A 20,836-nucleotide genomic window follows, 5' to 3' on the forward strand; every position below is an offset into this window, starting at 1 on the left:
GTCAGTAAAGGATGGTCAGTATCTGACAGAGTCCAGTTTTTGGAAGATAAGGTTAATGCGGGAGATTATCACATTAGAGATTTTAGGGTGAAAATACTCATTTTTTTCCTCCATGTAGAATCTGATCCCTGCAGGCATCTTGAAACAGGATTTCTATACTGAGTTTTATGTGAGGAGAGTTAAAGATAAGGCCTCTGCAAAGAAGAAAGGAGGGAGGAGGGAAGGAAGGAAGGAAGGAAGGAAGGAAGGAAGGAAGGAAGGAAGGAAGGAAGGAGGCAGGCAGGTAGGAAGGTGGTGCTGAAGAAGAAAAGCCAATTCTTTAGAGACTCTGCAGAAACTCCTGAAGAGATGCAGCCCCCTTGACACATTCTCCACTCTCACCTGCTGGGCTGAGCTGAGCTAAGTACAGAGCAGTAGAGTCACTGGTGAGGGGGTGGGTCATGGGTTAAAAACAGGATGGTGAAATCTGCAGCCTGAAGATACAAATCCCACTTGGCATTTCTCGCAGGACTTTTATTCCTAGACAGAATATTTCCCCATCCTAAAGCTTTGCCACTTGTCTCGAAGACACCAACCTAAATTCTCTAAAGGCCTGAACAGTGGCTTTTTCTGAGAGGAAGTTATTAAAATTAAGGTCCTGAGAGCTGAAGTAAACAGTGCACTCCCATGAGTCTGACTTTGTTAAGATCCTCTGAAGCCCTTTATATTATGCTTCTAGACACAGATTGGAATCTTTGTGTCTCTCTTGGTTTCAAATTCTATTAAAGAGACCAAATTTTAAATGAGCATATGGAATCCAACATATGTTATTCAACCCAGCAATTCTATTCCTAGGTACCCAACAGAAATGAAAGCCTTTGCTCACACAAAAACTTATGATTATTCTTACCAGCTTTATTCAAACTAGCCAAAATCTTGGGGGAGAACCCAAATGTGTACCAATAGATGAATGCACAAATAAACTGTGATGTATTCCTATGCAGCATCCATTTAATAGAATACTACTCACCAGAAAATAATAAACTATTGATAAATGCAACACAATGGTTGAATCTCAAAAATGTTGTACTGAACAAATGAATTAAACAAGAGTTCATACTGTAAGATTCCCTTTTTATGAAATTCTAGGGTCCATAATTATTTGGGGACCGGTGTAGTAGTTTTATGAATTGGGTCAGTAGTTACTTGGGGATCAGTGTATAGGAACTGACAGCAAAAGGGCACAAGGGAATTATCTGATGTCAGAGAAATATTATATACCTTAACTGTGGAGCTGGTTACATAGGTGAATACATTTGTCAAAACTAATTTAACTATATGTTTTAAATAGGTTTATTTTATCATATTTAAATTATAATTCATGAAATTCATTTTCTAAAAATCTAATCTGTATGCCAATTTAAAAATAGGAGGAATTCAGAAATAAATTAGGGAAATAGCAACTCACGTGCAATTCATTCAGCGTATCATTGATGACAAAGATACTGAAGCAAAGTATCTTTAAGTCACTTTAAGTCAGAATGTACAGGTTTCCATAATATGTCATCAATATGAAGATTTTTAGAAATAGAAACCTTCAGCATATTGTAGAGTCTTTACAAGTATTTATGTGATGGCAAGCAACCTTAAAACATTTGCACAACACAAAGAATGATTGGTAACTTAGCTTGCAAAGTACCAAAAACAAAACAAAAATTTGATGACTTTTGTTTGGAGGAGCAGTGGATGCCCCTAGGATGGCACAAGAGATTTGTATAACAAAATAAATAGTTGTAAAATCTCCCTTTAAGGAAAAGATGATTATACTGGTTTCTGTCATTCACCTACTTACACTGAAACATTCTAAAGTCCTTCTACATTCTGCCCTGATCTAGAAGGCTGATCTCTAAGGAATCTATCACTGGGTTCCCTTGCTGGCTGGCTCTCAATTGGATGGAGACAATGGGAAATGCCAGTAGGGGACAAAACAGAAGTAGAAACAGAGACTGAGTATTTTTTCCCTGCTCGCTTCCCGTTTTCTGAGAGCATCTATGTCCCAACTCTTGCAGTAGGTCCCTCTTGCAGACTGCATTGCTCTCTGGAATATAGTACTACATAATTTTCTCCCTTTCCCCTTCTAACTTAGGTTAGTAATTGCTTCCTGCTGTTGCATCTCTGTATGTCTAAATATCCCTTGGTGATTTCCTTAATTCTGTTCTTACCTCTATAAGCAATTGCTTCATTAAATTTTTTGAAGCATTCAAATTTCCCAGGCAGGATGTTGACTGATACAACATTTTAACACTGAGGAAAATTAAATTAATGTTCCGAGTAAAGTAACAGTAAAAAGATCATTTTTATAAATAGATGCTTGAAAATGTTTACCATCTGTATATTATCAAAAATCTTTGTACGATGATAGATTGGTTTGAAAAAAAAATACAATTTTTAAAAACAAAGCACTCCTTGCATTTGAATCCATATTTTGTCTGAGTTGCAATGATAAGTTACAAGTAAGACAAATGCCAAAATAAATTTAATAGTTGAAGTTCTAAATTCCTCGTATTTATAGAAATCTAGAGTGTCCTTTTCATCACAAATATAAAAATTATGTTTCTTGAAGCAATCAAAGTGCAGAGGGAAGAAGACAACCAAATAGTCAAAAATCAAATAAAAGCTGGAACCTCCAGGAGAAGATCAGACAAGAGCACTGAGCAGCAGTGGCAGAGCCTGAGAGGAAGACTGGGCCCCCAAAATAATAGGCTGTGGGGGAAAACAAGAACGACATGCACCAACATATGGAAATTTTCAGCAGAGAGGTGGAAACTAGAGGAAAGAATCTAATGGTGACATCACCTAGGAGATTCCAGTCTCCATCCTCCCACAAAGATCAATAATTAGGCAACTGTCCATAAGCAAAAACAGTGCTGGGAAAGCTCTGGGGTCCACTTAAGAAACCTCAGCAACAGAGTGGAACAGAAATTTTGAGAATATCCATACAAAAAAGAAAAGAAGAGCAGCTTTATTTTGCCTGCCATCCCCCAAGCTGGCACTGTTCAGCATCAAGAAGGAAGTCTCCAGCTAAAAAGAGTTCCCCTCATTGGGAAAGAGACAGCAGGTGAGTGACCAGCTTCCCCTGCTTTTTGAAGAATAGAAGTGGCTAGTGTGGGCATCCTGGTCTTGGTCCTGATCTTAGAGGAAATGGTTTCAGCTTTACACAGTTGAGTATAAATGTTAGCTGTGGGTCTGTCATTTCATTTTGTTACAGATTTTGTTTTAAAGCCTATTTTGTTTTATATGAGTATTGTCACCCCAGCTTTCTTTTTATTTCCATTTGCATGAAGTATCTTTTCCTCCATACCTTTACTTTCAGTCTCTGTGTGTATATAGATGTGAAGTCCTGTAGGCATAATATAGATGAGTCTTGATTTTTTATCCATTCACTCACCCAGTGTCTTTTGATTAGAGCATTTCATCTATTTAGATTTAAAGTGCTTATTGATAGACATGTACTGACTTCCGTTTTGTTAATTGTTTTCTGGTTGTTTTGTAGTTCTTCATTGTTACTTTCTTATTCTCTTGGTCTCTTCTCTTGCAGTTTGATTTCTTTTCTAAGTCTTATGTACGGGTTCCTTTTCCTTCATTTTTCGTGTATCTTTTGTAGGTTTTTGATTTGGGATTACCATGAGGTTTATGAATATATATATATATATATATATTCATATATACTGAAAATATATATCAGTTTCTTTTAAGCTGATAATCATTTAATTTCAAATGCATTCCAAAAGCACTACATTTCTACTCCTCCCAACATTTTATATTTTTAACATCATATTTTACACCTTTTCATTTTGTGTATCCCTTAACTATTTATTGTAGTTATAGCTGATTTTACTACTTTTGTCTTTTAACCTTCAAAGTGGCCTTATTAAGTGATTTATCCACTACCTTTACTATGTATATGTCTTTACCAGTGAGATTTACCAGTGAGAATTTTTTCTTTTCTTTTCTTTTCTTTTCTTTTCTTTTCTTTTCTTTTCTTTTCTTTTCTTTTCTTTTCTTTTCTTTTCTTTTCTAAGAGAGGTACTGGGGATTGAGTCTTGGGGTAAGTGAATTAACTCTAACTCCCTTAAGAGAGAGCTTTTCATCCCCTACAGTTCTATGGCTTTCCTGAACATAATTGCCAATGGTTTTTAGGGCCAGACATTTAGGGCACTTGTCCCTCCTGTGCAGGATCTAAGGGTTGGGGCCTTCTTGGCAGGATAGCCGGAACCAGAGTGAGGATGGACCAGGGAGCCTAGGGCATGACATGCCATGGCTGCCCTGGTGGACAAGGGTTTAGGGGGTCCCAGGGCCTCCTTGGCAGGACAGCTGGGCCAGGAGCCTAGGGTGTGCTGGGGCAGCACTGGCAGACTGGCTAGAGTGCTTGGACCATGTTCCCACTCACAATACCAAGGCGGAGGAGGAAAGATGGTGCTCTCTAGTGCCTCTGACCCCAGAGAGAACTCTAGCAGTTTTGCATCTGTTTGCAGATGCTCTAGGGTTAGTAAGTGGATTTCTTTCATGTGTAGTCTAGTTGCCCTTTAAACTGCTGTTTTTTTCCTGTGCCCCCTGGTAGGTGAGTCTGTTCACAGACCCTCAGTAATATCCCTCCCTACTGGAGGTCACCATGTCACATCACTACTGTGTCTCTGTCTCTCCTACCCATCTCTGTGAGTCTCTCTATTGTTTGTTGTGCAGAAGCTGTTCAATCAGCCCTCAGTTCTTCTTTAGGAGAAATTGTTCTACATGTAAGTGTAGATTCAGTGTATACATGGGAGGAGGTGAGTTCAAGGTCTTCCTATGCCACCATCTTGGACCAGAATGCTTGAATCAATTTTAGATGTCACTCTAATGATTGATGTTTCAAAAACTCCAGGTAATTATTTCCTTGATTTATTCTGGATCCACTGAAGTTACCATATCCTAGCTATGGACCAATCCTTTCCACTCTTAACAGCATACAAGGCTATCCCTGAAAAGCTCCTCCATCTCCTTTCCAGGGATCTTTTCTATCCTAATCTCCTCATCCCAGTTTTAATGCCTTTAGGCTGTCCTCTGCTATCCAACACTATCAAAACATTTGACTTTCCTGGAACGGAACTCATCTTGATATTAGATGTGAGCATAATTGTAAATGGGAGTTGTAAATTTTAAATTGGGAGTTCGAGATTTGCAAATACTAACTATTATATATAAAATAAATAAACAGCAAGATCCTACTGTAAAAAAAAAAGACCTTCTGTTGTTTCCAAAATATACAGATTATGAATAATGTTGTAAAAATCATCTTCATGATAGATCTTAGTGCTCATTTTATTTCATTCCCTTAAATTACTAAAATTGAAATACAGGAGTCAAAGGGTATGAATATAAATATAAATATATTTCCAAATAATTTTCTACAGCTACTGCACCAACTTAGTCACATACAGTGTATGAGCATGGCCCTCTTACTGCACAGTCAGCAGCATGAAGCATAGTAGTTTTTAAACCTTAATTTGTAAGGGAGAGGGTTAACACTTTAAAAATATTTTTAAATATTTATTTGCAATTTGTTTAATAAAATAATTCACGAATACAGTTAAAAATTAAAGCACACAGAACATTACTTTGACCCTTCTCTCACAAAATTACCCCTTTTAATTCAATCTTTCTTTTGGTGGTGACTACTGTTATCTCTGAATAGCATGCTTTCACCACTCTTCCATAGGTTTATCAACATTAGGTTTATAAGTTCCATTATTTTATCATGATCAATATCATTATCAATATTATTCATTGACATCCTGTCATTAATAGGTAAGCCTTGTGCTCAGTTATGCCGCCTCTTGCTTCCCCACCTACTCTCTTCCCAATAGCAGTATTTTGAGTTTATATACAGGCTACAATTGAGTTTTATTTTTTTAAACTTTTAATTTTGTTCCATCATGAGAGGCACTACTATAGGACCAGGAGGCACTATAGACTGATTAAGCCATGAAGATCATCTTATGATACCCCAATATTGCCAGTTAAGAAATCTCATTCTGAAGAGTATCGGTTTGTGCAGGACTTGAGGGCCATCAATGACATTGTCCAAGACATTGATCCAACAGTGCCAAATCCATATACTCTGTTGACTACAATTCCTGGAGAATTTGAATATTTTACAGCCCTCTATTTAAAGGATGCCTTCTTTTGCATACCTCTTGGGAAAAAGTCACAATTATTATTTGCCTTTGAATGGCAAGACCCTAACACCAGGGTCAAGACTCAATACTGCTGGACTGTGCTTCCCCAGGGTTTTAAAAATTCCCCTACCATCTTTAATAAAACACTTGCTCTGGATCTTTGAAATCTACACCTGAATCAAGGGTTCTCTTACAATATGTGAATGATTTGTTAATTGCAAGCTTAGACCTTGATCATTGTAAGGAAAATACCGTAACGGTACTTAATTTCTTGGCTTGTTGTGGATATAAAGTATTTCCTAATAGAGCCCAAATTTGCAAGAAGCAAGTAAATTACCTAGGGTTCAAGATATGCCAAGGATCTCACAATCTCTTACACGACCGCAAGATAGCATCTGAAACTTAAAGGTCCCTAGAAACAAAAAGCGGTTGCGAGGATTCTTGGGAATGGCCGGATTTTGTGGAATTTGAATAGCTAATTTTGGACTGATGGCCAAACCCCTTTACAACGATCTAAAAGGCACAGACACAGAGCCCTTGGTATTGACTGGGGAATGTCAGCAGGCATTCACCACTCTTAAGACTCGATTGCTCTCAGCCCAGCATTGGTGTTGCCAGGCCTAAAGAAGGAATTAGCAGCAGGGGATAGCACTGGGTGTCTTAATCCAGGTGCTTGGAACTTTCCCTCACCCAGTTGCATACTTGTCCAAACAGCTGGACAGTAGAGTAAAAGGATGGCCCCTTGCCTCCGAGCAGTTGCAGCCACCTGTGACCTGCTGCAGGAAGCAGAAAAGTTCACCCTTGGGCAAATCGTTGTGATTTATGTGCCTCATCAGGTCACGGTATTACTAGAGCAGAAAGGGAGATACTGGCTCACTGCGGGAAGAATGGGAAAATATCAAGAAACTTTACTAGACAACCCAAACGTCACCTTGAGGACTATGATGACCTTAAACCCAGCCACTCTGTTGCCAACACCCACAGCAGAACCTGAAAGCAATAAATTAGATCATGATTGCCTAGGAACACTAGAAACTGTTTATTCAAGCAGATTAGATTTAACTGACAAGCCTCTCCCAAAACTCCACCGGGAACTATTTATAGACAGGAGCAGCTACATAAAAAATGGACAATGCAAAGCTGGTTACCTAGAAACCACCAAGTCCCAGATAACTGAGGCTTTTGCACTGCCTTCAGGCATCCCTGCCCAGAAGGCTGAGCACTGACCCAGGCCTTCCTAGTATCAAAAGGAAAAAGGGTTAAGAATTACACAGACTCTAAATATACTTTTATGGTGGTCCATGCCCATGGAGCAATTTGGAAAGAGAGGGGCCTCTTAACCTCAGGAAATAAATTAAACACCCTGAGGATATATTGGCCCTCCTACAGGCCATAACTGAACCAAAGGCTGTTTCTGTAATGCATTGCCCTAGACACCAGAAGCTTACATCCTATGTGTCCCCAGGAAACTATATGGCAGATTGGGTGGCAAAAGCAGCTGCTCTCCAGGGATATTTACCCCCAAACCAGAGGTGCTAATTCCTCAGTTAAATTTAACTCAATACCAGCCTATTCAGAAGAAGATAACAGAAGGGCCATTGAATGGGGATTTGACAAAACAGACCCCTCCAACAATTGGAAAATAAATGACCACGGACTGGACTGATCTTGTTGCCTCAGACTTTGGTATGGCCCATAATCAAACATTTACATGATGATACCCACTATGGAAAGGATGCCTTAATGGACTTAATTAAGCCTTGGATTAGAGGCCCCAAACTTCACCAAACCATGCAGTGAGTCATTAAATGATACCCAATTTGCGTTAAAAACAACCCAAAGTCTGTTGAGAAAAATCTCCCTCAAGGAACTCAGTACATCGGAGACCACCCTTTTGACAACTGGCAAATGGACTTCACTCAGGTGCCTCGAACCACAGGTAGCCTTCGTTATTTGCTCATTTTTGTAGACACTTTTTCAAGATGGACTGACGCTTTACCAGCTCGCATGGAAAAGGCCACAGAAGTCACTCAGATACTTCTGAAAGAACTCATCCCCTGGTACGGACCTCAGTCTACCCTCCAAAAGTGACAATGGGCCAGCATTTACTGCAGAAACATCACAGCAAGTAAGTACACATCTGGGAACTGAATGGAAATTACACGCTGCATGGAGGCCTCAGTCTATGGGAAAAACAGGAAAAAAATGAATCATACACTCAAGAAGACTTTAGCCAAGTTATGTCAAGAAACACAACTAAAATGGGGTAAGGTATTGCCTATTGCTGTGCTGCAGGTAAGGGTGGCCCCAAGAAGCAGGCTTGGTTTAAGCTCAGATGAAATTATTTGTGGGAGACCATTTCTAAGCCCTAAAGCAAAAGGGAAAATTTGCAACTGACCCAGGAAACCAGGGTCAAGCACTATGTACAGCAGATTGCTCAAATATTAACTATTACGCATGAGTTTGTTTCTTCCAGGTCTCCACCTCAGCTCGACACTGTGAGTTCTGGCCAGCAGAAGTCCCACCGAGATGGAATGAATTGCTTGAGACTCTGTGGAAAAAGTCAAGAGAGCGAGAGGGAGTTGGGAGCCAACTCCATGAGCCTCCCAAATGCTCCCACATTTATTGAGTATAATCAAAGGAAAAAATCATTAACAGTTGTGTGATGGTATGCAGGAACTTAGAGAAAGACAGGATGAGATAGAGATTGTAGAATCCACAATGAGTATAAAGGCTTAGTTTATCTTTAGGGAAGTCATGGGGAGAGGGGAACAAGATACATTCTTTAGTATATTAATTACAAAGCAGACCACCAGACTAGCCAGTTCCTTGTTTTGGGGATAACAGACTATCTAACAGCAAGCACGTCCAGCGTTTATAGCTGAGGGCCTGGGTCATTGCTTTGCAACGAGCCGAGTGCTATCTAAAACCTCAACTATGCAAGCAAGGCACTGTCTCTGCTTTTTACAGCAAGGAGACAGGAGTGCAGCTGCACAGGTGTCTGCTTGCAAAGCAGTTACTAAGCACATTTGTTCTTCTTAAAGGTGACAGGCGGCTGGGGTCTGTTACAATTTGTTAACCCAATCATGGGCTCCCGCACGACACTCCTTTACATCCATTTAAACTGGGAGACCAGGTGCTACAAAGGTCTGGAAAGAACAGGGACCAGATCAACAACTTGAGGAGAAGTGGAAGGGACCCTACGACGTACTGCTCACCACTCACTCATCTCTCAAATGTTACGGAATCAAAATGTGGATCTACCACACTCGAGTCAAGAAGCCCCCAGAGAACTACACACCAGAAACTCCTGCGGACGCAACGAAATGGAGTATCCAACCTTTAGGGGGACTTAAACATTTGTTTAAGAAAAATGTTTCTGCTTAAATTTGTCTTTCTTATGCTTATGCAATTTCCTTTTACAACTAGTAATGTTTTCATGCAATGGGCCTTCTCATATGCAGACTCATTTAAATGTTTTAATTGTTGGATCTGTGGCCAACTTCCAGTCTCAGGAGACTCTGGTCTCACTTGGTGAGTATCCCCTCTCCAGAGAACTGACTGGAAAGAATTATTTAAATATATTCAGGCTCAAAGAATGGCCATGCTACTTTGGTATGACCCCAGCCATCCATTAAAACCTGAACAATAGGCAAAACAAATTACCAATTATGATCCCCTAGGCTGGCCCATTAATAACACTCTTGAAATACCAGGCCACAATTTTTCGTTCTCCCATAGGGAGACTGTCACACAGCGAATGAGTACCTACTGGAATTTCAAAAAGAACATAAACAGGATCCCAACCTAGATAATCCCCACAGAATAAAAGAAAGGTTTAATCAAATTTGGGGTGGCAATTGCTGGCTCACTCCTGAGTTTGGGAGACTCAACATGCCAGCTCCATTGTGCTGAGAACAATGACATCATTTATTAGAAACATCCAAGAGCTCCACCCAACATATGGGATGGATAACTCTAGAAGCTTGTACTCATGTTATTATTCTTAAAAAGACTGATTGGCTCACCACAAATTGGGAACAGAGACCAGACATGGAATGCCCCTAATGGCACATTATGGCCATGTGGAGATAATCTTTGGCCTTGGTTGCCACCCAGTTGGATAGGAAGATGCACCCTTGGGTTTCCATGGTCTCAGGATCATCGGTACACAACGCTGCCCTCCACTCATATTGCTAACCTGCCATACCTTCGTTCCTGCTAGAGCCAGTCTGTTTTCAAATGGTATGATCACCTGCTTATTACCTAACATAGGCTTGGAAAGTGTAACCCTCCATATTGAGACTTTAGCTAAATTCACCCAGAAGGCCCTCAGTGATAGTCAAAGGGGAATCTCCCTGCTCAACGCTGAGGTGTGACTAATGAGAAGGGCCATCTTACAAAACCGAATGGCTCTTGATATGTGATGCAAGGAGCAACTCATGCTGTTATCCATATTGCCTGTTGTACTTTCATACCAGATGAATCCAAGAACATCACAACTGCTCCGGAGGACATGAAACAACAAATAAATAATGGAGGGGATTCAGATGCGTATGTGCAAGAAGTTACATCTCAAGTCGATACTTGGTTTTCTGGCCTCTTTTCACCCCAAGGTCTCAGATCCATCCTTATGGGAATTCTACAGTTACTGTTATCACTTCTGTTAATAAGAGTAAGTATATATGTAATATTTAGATTAATTGTTTTCTGTTGTCTAAGGTGTGGAAAACAGCAACTAAGGCTCTTTTTGAACCCCAGCCACATGACAAGATCAGGTTCGCTCGTTCCATTAAAAACTCCCAGACAATGCCCCCGTTCAGCACGAAGCAGTCAGACAGATATAACACCCATCTCCCTATTTCCAAAGAAATGGAATGAGAGAAACTGACAGTGGGGATTTGAAGGAGAATCAATAAAATGGTCACATTTAGGCTAGCAGATTGCTTATTTTTATGCTTAAAATGGTGAACTGATCTGACTGATCGGTTGCTACTCACAGTTCCAGGCCCATTGTTAAAACGAAAGCTATTAATTTGACTGTTTCTACTTTATTGCAGTAATTGAAAGTAATAATCATGCTTGGTTTCTGAGTCTTTCTCCAGAGAGAAGGTCACGGAACTGTAACCTACAAAATAAGCTAAATTAGGGGAGGAAAAAAAAAAAAAAAAGACCATGCCCCAGGTGCTCATGAGATAGAGATTGAAAAAGTGACAACCACTAGTCTCAACAGAATTGGTCACCTGGCGGCACCATGACACAACTCTAAGTCTTATGACAAGAAAATGATTCTGTTGATTGTTATCGATGTTTTATTGTTTGAGCTATGGCTATTATAATCATCCTACCCCATCCCCAAGGTGGGTTCACGGTTTTGAAGGCACTAGCCTGCTGTGAGTCCCCTTTGCCTGGCAAAGTAATAAAGCTCTCTCTTTTCTTCTAAGCTCCAAGATCCTGTCTCTGAGTTTCAATCTGACTCCTTAGGGACAGGGGCTGATCTTTTGGCAACAGGTGAGATTCCCTGAGCTGGCTAATTAATACTTTCTCTAACTCTGGGCATAAAAAGTTACTCAAGCTCAATCAGAGCAAGAAGTAATGACTTGAAGCAGTTACCAGATATACAGTTCTATGGGAGATTTCTGATTATAATGGTGTAACTCTAGATATAGGAAGGAGCAAAAAGAGGGATATTTTTCTGGCCCATAACAGACAGCAAGACAGGTGGTCCAGAGATTTTTGCTACTGTAAATAAGGCCTAGTCCAGTAATAGCACATTGAGTGGCTTATCAACAAAATCCTCGCCTGACCTAGGAATGAGCACTCCTAGCACCATGGGATGAAATGGTCATGAAATGCTTTCCAAGCCATGGTCAACTACATGATCAAGAGGGCACTTGCCATCTGCCTCCACAAGGATTAAGTAAAGTTGCTGACCTTCAGCGCAGCCTGAAAGTTCAGGGTGGAAATCAAGAATGAGGCACTCTGTACTCTGGGGAAACTGGCAAAAGAGGCCTTCAGATAGACATTTTGAGGAGATTTTATGAACCCAAATTCTTGCATCTCCTTATATCCAGAAAAACACTAAGATCATTAATGGTGACATCTACTTTGGCTATTAAGGAAAGCTGTCTTACAAAACCACATGGCTTTTAACATCCCACCCAAAGGGGCCCATTCACAGTTATACATACTGAGTGCTACACTCTTACCCACAATGAGTCAGGTATGTCAATGCTTACAGAAAAGTAGTCACTGAACAGGTCTCTGCCTGGTTCTCCAATGCCTTTTCCTAGATCTCTGAAGGGATAAGGTCTTTATTTTCAGACATTCTCAAATATCCTCTGTTTTACTGGGTTAAGCTATTTATCTTGGCATCCGCCTACTTTTGTGTTGTATTCCTCTTACAAAAATGATTGTCTCTCTTTGAAGTCCAAGATTCCTGAACTTAGGAATAAATACACCCAACTGCCACCATGAACCAAGCCAACATCCTGGTGATGCAGCCCTTGGATGCCACTGATGTCTCCTGCTCTCACCTTTGAGGCTGTCAGGATGTTGATGCTCCATAACCCCAAAAAGATTGCCACGATAGGCAGGGATGGCACAATGCCCAGAGTTCAGCAGGAGGTAGATACAGAAGAAGAGGCCTTCGCCCCTGTTCCAAAGATTTGTCCCTGCCAATCTGTCAGGGAGGAATGTTGGGCCAAATGATGTTTTCAAAGTCCAACAACCCCCATTCCTGGGCTGTCTGACATTCTTTACTGGGTGTATTTCCCCTAACAAACTAATAGCCTCAGGTAACGCCTACCTTATCAGAGTCAAACCCCACTGCCTTTCACGGACCCTAAAGCTCTTACCTTACCTACAACTAATCAGCAACTCATGCACAAGCCGATCAGGAACCCTGTGACCTGACCTTATAAACTACCCCAAAAACTGGCCCTAGGTGCTCACACAGACACCCCTTGCCAGTGTGGTCCACTGTTGCCTGTAGCAGCATAACTATTAAACTTTTCCGTTGTTCTTGGCCTTGGCACTCACACAGCATCGCTTGTCTGTGTGGTCTGCTATTGTCCATGACAGCGCACCCTAATAAACTCCTTTCTATTTCCATACTTTATCTGGTAAATTCTTCTACAAACCCACACATCACCATGTCACCGACTGGCTGCCCCACTGTGTCCCACAACAAAAGCCATGATTAGAAATTTTGTAATTTCATGTCTCCAACCCCAATTCTCCAGATAGGGGAGAGGGGCTGGAAATAGAATTAATGACAGATGAATCTTACATGAGAAAGGCTCTAAGAAATCATGATATTGTGGGGTTTGGAGATCTTCCAGTTTGGTGAACATATCCGTATACCAAGAGGAGGATGCACCCCAACTGCACAGGGACAGAAGCTCTGATGTTCAGAACCCACCCAGACCTCAACCTACATATCTCATCATCTGACTGTTCATCTGTATCCTTTATCACATTCTTTAATAAACTTGTAAACATAAGTAACTGTTCCCTAAGTTCTATGAACTCCTCTAACAAATTCATCAAACCCGGAGTGGAGGTCTTGGAACTTCTGATTTGTAACCAAGTCATATAGAAGTTGAGGGGACCTACTGCTTGCAATTGACATCTGAAGCCAACAGGGGTCTCCTGGGACTGAGCCCTTAAATTATAAGGGAAGATATTTCCAGGAAGATAGTGTCAGAATCAAGTTAAACTGTAAGACACCCAGCCGGTGTTGCAGAATCGCTTGGTGTGGGGAAAGCCCCTACACATCGGTGTTGAAACAAAGGAGGAAAGGGTTTTTACTAAAACACCAGGACTATCTGATTTTTATTGGTCTCACTCTTTTCATGGGGTTAGGGCAGCATGCTCAAAGCAGTACCACTCTGGCAGGCAGATTATTTTCAGCTGAAAACAAGCAAGTCCCAAAAGACTCAGGAAGAACCTTTGAACTTCCACTTAACTTTCTAAATGAATTTAATAGACATCCTGTTCCAGGAGGGGTATCACTATAAATAACTATAGTGTACTATGAACTAGGTGTGGTAGACAGGGAGGACTTAGCAAGGCCAGTTTGATCAAAGTCCTCTTTGTGTCCCATTGTTCCTAGATGGCCCAGCAAACATTCTCTAACAAATATCAAATCTCTACATCTCCCTGTGAATTACCTTACTTCCCTTTCCAGTCTCAGACCCCTATCTCCTTCTCCTTAGTCCAATATGATGTATAAAAATACTTCATCTTGCCTTATTGTCTTTTGAATTTCTTATGCTTAATTCTCCATATACATGTGTTAAATTTTACTTTCTCCTGTTAATCTGTCTTATATCACTTTAATTATTTGACCAGCTAAAAGAAAGAAGAGGGAAAGAGGAAAAATATTCCCTGATCCCTTACTTTGTTGGCAAGAGTCACTCACCAGATTTCAGAAGAGGCTAACACAGTCCCTTAAAAGATATATTCTCCTAGCAAAAGATGAGCCAGCTAGAAGGAAAGAAGGAGTGAAAAAGGGCAGGCAGGAGAGACTCGGTGATATCAGCTGCCTTTCTCTCTATAATCAATGGCTAGAGATGGAGTGGCCCACTCCTCAGGATTTTCAGTCAAAGCTAAAAGCAGGTCTGAAATTAGGGTGAAGCAAGTGAGGCACCTAGACTGCAAAATTTGAACACTCCCTCACTCTTGAGTTCCCTTGTATCCGAGGCTCCTCTCTTGGCTCACCTGAGTTCCAACTTAGATGGGCCCCTGGATGGGTCATTGGCTCTCTCTAGTATCACTGGGGAGGTCTGGGTGAATTCCTTTTCCCTCAGTTTATTCAGAATAAGGCTAGAATTTTTCAAAGAGAACTTAAGTTAAAAACTGGCAGTAAAAAAAGAAAAAAAAAAGGAAAAAGGCTGAGAGAAAATATCTTACAGAGAACATTCAATAATCATTTAACTGTTGTTCATGATAAAAACAAACATTTCTTGGAATTGAAACCCAACTGTGAATTGTATGGGGGGGTTGACCTGAGTAATAAGAGGCAGCTATGTGGTGAAATGAACTTTTTCATGAATCTGATTTTCAGTCTACGGGATTGCCTTACCCCATTCACTAATTTATACACTGGAAATACTCAGAGGTTCAAATTAAACACTGAAGGGAACACTGCAGCTGGAGACACTCCCCTTGATGTCTCTTCTGATAGATTTGATCTTCAAACCAATTACATGCTTGGAAAAAAAGAATTCGTATTTGAATATCTGCTTCAGGCCAAGCACTGGGCAAGATTCACCTGTCCCATTTTAGCCTCATTAATGTTACGTGAGGGAGATTGTGCTACTGGCACAAATTCATTCCACCACTCAGCTGCTTCTCCTTACTTAGGTCACCCTCCTCACACCCAAGACGTAAGCTAATATAGCTAGTAACTATTGGATCCTGGACTCAAATTAATGACTGACATTAAGACTCTTGCTTATTAGATAACACCTGTGTTCCTACTCTAAAAGTAGGAAAAGGTAAGTCCTATTGGTAGGACACCATGCCAGCCCTCCTTACACCTTCTTTGTGCTTCATGTCTACTCATTGAAATAGCTACTAATAGCCTCACATACAACTGAGGAAACAACCTCAGATAGATATGCTAATTTCCTTATTTCAATCATCATACATGTTGCTCATCTATGTATTTCATGCACTATGTCTGGAACTAAGAATATAAAGGTGGATAAGACAGATCCTGCACAACTGGAAGCAGCACAGGGAGGTGGGATGCTTGAGGTTTGGGGGATGAAAGAAATCAGACAGACAATCTACAATGTAGCACAATGTGACAGGCACATCATAAGAGTGGAATTAGTGCTCTGAGAGCACAGCTCAGAAGAGCTCAGTGTAAGTCCATGTAGTGGAGATGTGAGGCTGTACTGGGAGTGGGAAGGGGAAATGTGAAATGATGTGAGTAGAATTTCCAGCAGAACTGGGAAAAACAGGTATCAATTCACCTGGAAGAAGACGTGTGTGTCAGACATACAGAGTTTGAAATAGAAGAAGAATAATGGGACAGAAGGTTTTGATCTACAAGCAGTATTATAATGAATTAAATCATAAAGAAAGATAAGAATCAAAACAAAATGCTTTACATGGAGTTCAGGCATGAGGGAACACTGTCAGTTTTTTAACATTACTAAAAAGCTTTCATATAAAATATAGAGAACAGTGAAATTCTCTTAATCACTATAAACAATAATTTGTTTTTCAGAGTTTAGCTCACTTTATGGTTAAGTTATTCAAATCAGCTGATACAATGTTAAAAATTTTCTTACTTTTCAAATCAACCACACACACACACACACACACACACACAAAACCCAGCTAATTCTAGCAAAAAGGTCTTTTACAGGAAATAAAACCTGACAAGTTCCATTAGCACTGGTAGCATGCATGCCTCTGTCTTTGAGTGACTTTAAAACTAGAACAGTAATGCAGTTAAAGCATTTTCCCTGAGGACATGTACCCCTGTCTCCTCCCAAATTTGTTCCCTATCCTGTTTCTACAATGTTGATAATTTTGTGCTCACTCCACCCACCCACTGATGTGCACACAGACAGACAGGCATACACACAAACACATACACACACATAACAACATTAGTGTTCCATTTGCAGTAATTTTAACACCCAGGAATCACAATATAGATGAATGAATGAATGAATGAATAAATAAATACACAAGTAAGCAAGCAGGATTCCTTTAAATCAGCTGAATTAAAAAAGAAAAAAAACAAAAACAAAAGTGAAACCAGTTTTTTCTTTCCTGCTTGGAGTATAAATTCAGTCCTCTCCACCACAGAGGAAGCGGAAATCTAGGCTGCAGATTTCAGTCAGCAAACTACCGTACTCGGGGAAGGAATCGACTCCACTTTCTTGTTAGTCTCTGGAGCAACCTGAAGACAGGAGCTTGGCCTCAAGGAGACAGGTAGGTGAAGGAAAAGGAGGGAAATGGGGTAGACAGAGAGAGACACAATTACAGAATCAGAGACTAAAACAGAAACAGAAATTGGTGGAAATAGGCATAGGGAACAGTCAGAGACAAAGCAGATTAAGGCATGCTAAGAACATAAATATGAACCTGGCATTCTCATTGCTCCAATAAGCAGCTTCAAATCTGGCGGAAACAGAGTATGTTATTGAAACAAACAATTAAATAATTCAGTAATTTGTATTAACAAATAAAAATACAACTAGGCTTAGGTAAAAACAGACTTTATTTGAAAGCATTATTGCAATAAGGGGAAAGAGACTACTGTCACAGAGAAAAGATCCAAACATAGAGCTGCAAGCATCTCAAAGGCCAGGCAGAAAAGAATTTTCTTTTATGGTAAAAGATCAAGAAGTCTAGAAAGAACACAATGTAGTGGGAGTGGGATGATTAGGGAATGATTTCTTAGTAAGAATCATTAAAGAGAGGTTGTATGCTGGGTCAGAAGGAGGGTGGGTCAAAGTTAAGGGAACTGGAAAGGAGAGAAGCTTAACTAACGTTTAGTTTCAAGCAGTTTCAATCGATCAGGTGGACAAACAGCTCAGCTAGCCATTTATGAGGCAAGGAATGGGAATTTAAAAGGTCAGTGTCCAGACTCATTATAAGTAATAAAGGAACACACAAGGGAGTCTTATCCAAGTCACCTCGGAAAAAGGTGTCTCCTTGCAGTAAACTAATTCCCAAAACACAAAAGTGTGGATGGAATTCTTTAACTGTCACTGCTTTCCAGGAATAAAGGACTCAGGAACAATTTAGCATTGTTAGAGAGGAGAGATATTAACTTGAGCTTGAAGATTAATAAAAGGCTTCACAAATAAGGAGAAACCTGAATTGCATTAGTATAGTGTCCTGGGAAGCACTCATGTAATGGAAAATTCAAGAGGAAACAATTTACCTTCTAGAGTTTATGGCTGGTCTAATAATTGAATTGATGTAAAACATATTAACAGGAGAAAATCAAATGTAATTACATACTTACAGGATACTGATCAAGACAGAAGAATCAAAGGCAGTCAGGCAATTGAAGTATTTATACCATCCCAAGCTAAGGAGTAGAAAGTAGGGGTCTAGGGCTTCAAAGGGAAGAAAGACAGCTGACAGGAAGATGAGAAGAGCAAATGACTGGTAAATAAATGTTTGCCATGCCATGCAGCTACACCTTGCTGATACAAAAAGTTATCTCTGGCAATAGCTCTTTCTGGTATAGGCCCTCTATATAAATTCTTTTAGGCAGTACAAGGGGACGTAAAAAGCTTTTCCTGAGGCTGCTGAGTCTTAACTGCCTTCAGCTCAAAACAATCCACATGCCAAAGTGGCAGATTTAAGGGTAGCATATTCTGCTCCCCTTCAACATACAGGGTTAAGAAAACTATGAGGTTGAGGAAAGATGACAGATTGTAGTTTCTAACAGAAGACGGTGAACTAGAAAGAAGGGAAAGGAAAAAGAGTGATTGTGAAAGGAACTGGGTTGATTATTGCCAGGTTATGAAGGGTCTTGAATGTCAGGGCTAAGTAATTTGATCATATCATAAACCAATGAAGAGTTTTCAAGTTTTGAAAACAAGAAGTTGATTTACATATGAGTTTCAAGATGCAATGTGAAAGTGGGAATGCAGTTTGGTGCAGCCACTATGGAAAACAGTGTGGAGATTCCTCAAAAGACTAGGAATAGACTTAGCATATGACCCAGGAATCCCACTCCTGGGCTTGTATCCAGAAGGAACCCTATTTCAGGATAACACCTGCACCCCAATGTTCATAGCAGCACTATTTACAATAGCCAAAACATGGAAACAGCCTAAATGTCCATCAACAGGTGACTGGATAAAGAAGATGTGGCATATTTATACAATGGAATACTACTCAGCCATAAAAACAGACAACATAACGCCATTTGCAGCAACATAGATGCTCCTGGAGAATGTCATTCTAAGTGAAGTAAGCCAGAAAGAGAAAGAAAAATACCATATGAGATCGCTCATATGTGGAATCTAAAAACAAACAAACAAACAAACAAACAAAAACAAAGCGTAAATACAGGACAGGAATAGACTCATAGACAGAGAATATAGACTTGTGGTTGCCAGGGGGGCGGAGGGTGGGAAGGGATAGACTGGGATTTCAAAACTGTAGAATAAATAAACAAGATTATACTGTATAGCACAGGGAAATATACACAAAACGTTATGGTAGCTCACAGAGAAAAAAATGTGACAATGAGTATGTATATGTCCATGTATGACTGAAAAATTGTGCTGAACACTGGAATTTGACACAACATTGTAAAATGATTATAAATCAATAAAAAATGTTAAAAAAAAAAAAAAAGATGCAACGTGAAAGATGTACCACAGCAGGGATAGAGGTAACAGTTTCAAGAGCTTCTCATACAGAGCAGACTAATGCCCAGCAAACTCATGCCCAGCATTTAATAGGCATCTAACAGGGACCACAATTTAGGGGAAGAAGTAGGAAAAATGGGCTTCCAAGAAATAAAAGGTGCCAACATCATCATTTCCCCATCAAAGTGGAATGAATACCACCAAATGGCTAGAGTTAGGAATTTAGGATGAGTTTCTAATTGAATAAGCCATTCAACACAAGAGTCCAAAGAGGAGCTAAAGGAATAATAAAGCGTGATAGGAAGCAGGGACTAAGAGGCAAGCTAAAGTTTTGTTACTTCTTTTTTCTTTTTTCTTGAGATACAATTCACATATATTAGTTTAATAATTGTTTGTTGTGCAACATGATTCTATATATGTATATATTGCAAAATGATCACCACAATAACTGGTTAACATTAGTCAACATGCAGTTATAATTTTTTCTTGAGATGAGAAATTTTAAGGTCTACTCTCTTAGCAGCTTTCCAATATACAAAGCAGTAATATCAGCTATAGTCACCATGCTGTACAGTACACCTACAAGACTCATTCATTTTATAACTGGAAATGCGTGCCTTTGTACCACCTTCACCTATTTTGCCCACCCCTCCCCCAACCTCTGGAACCACCATTCAGTTCTCTGTATCTGTGATTTTGTTTTTGGTTTGGTTTGGTTTGGTTTCAGTTTCCAAAAGCAAATGGGATCCTATAGTATTTATCTTTCTCTCTCTGATGTATTTTACTTAACATAATGACCTCAAGTCTATCCATGTTGTCACAAATGGCAGGATTTCTTTCTTTTTTTTTTTTTTTGCTGCTGATTAACATTCCATTATGAATATACCACATTTTCTTTATCCATTCATCTGTTGATGGATACTTATGTTGTTTCCAACTTTGGCCATTGTAAATAATGCTGGATTGAACCTGGCAGGGGACAAGGGAGAGCTTTCCAAGATGGCACTTTTTTCCCCTTTAGATGAATACCGAGAGCTGGAATTGGTGGATCATTATATTTGATAGAAACTGGAAAAGGCTGGACACTGCATAAAGAGCCTAAAGCAGCTCACAATTAGCAGCAGAGTCACAACTCTTTGAACACATATTCTCTAACTGCATGATCAAAAGCAGCATCACGTTACTCTCCATCCCATTATCTGCTTATTTCTTTCCTACCGCTTAAAACAATCTGAAATTATTTGCTCATTCAAATACTTCCAAGGTTATGATCTGCTT

At 39.9% G+C, this 20,836-nt stretch overlaps 1 protein-coding gene and 1 long non-coding RNA gene across 5 annotated transcripts in view; one reads left to right on the top strand and one right to left on the bottom strand.

Moving 5' to 3' along the window:
- The window catches only part of LOC123619606 (uncharacterized), a 100,240-nt gene that overhangs the window by 4,548 nt on the left and 74,856 nt on the right, over positions 1-20,836 (bottom strand). The window lies entirely within an intron of this gene.
- Positions 17,000-20,836, top strand: part of LOC105076684 (interferon-induced very large GTPase 1-like) — a 37,205-nt gene continuing 33,368 nt past the window's right edge. For 2 of the 4 annotated variants that reach the window (XM_045524014.2, XM_010964946.3), the window contains exon 1: positions 17,000-17,153. The gene's annotated coding sequence lies outside the window, so the exon portion shown is untranslated. The remainder of the gene's footprint in view (positions 17,154-20,836) is intronic. The other 2 variants (XM_010964948.3, XM_045524015.2) reach the window with 2 other exon arrangements.

Source organism: Camelus bactrianus, chromosome 10 (assembly GCF_048773025.1).
Source record: "Camelus bactrianus isolate YW-2024 breed Bactrian camel chromosome 10, ASM4877302v1, whole genome shotgun sequence".
NCBI lineage: Eukaryota > Metazoa > Chordata > Mammalia > Artiodactyla > Camelidae > Camelus > Camelus bactrianus.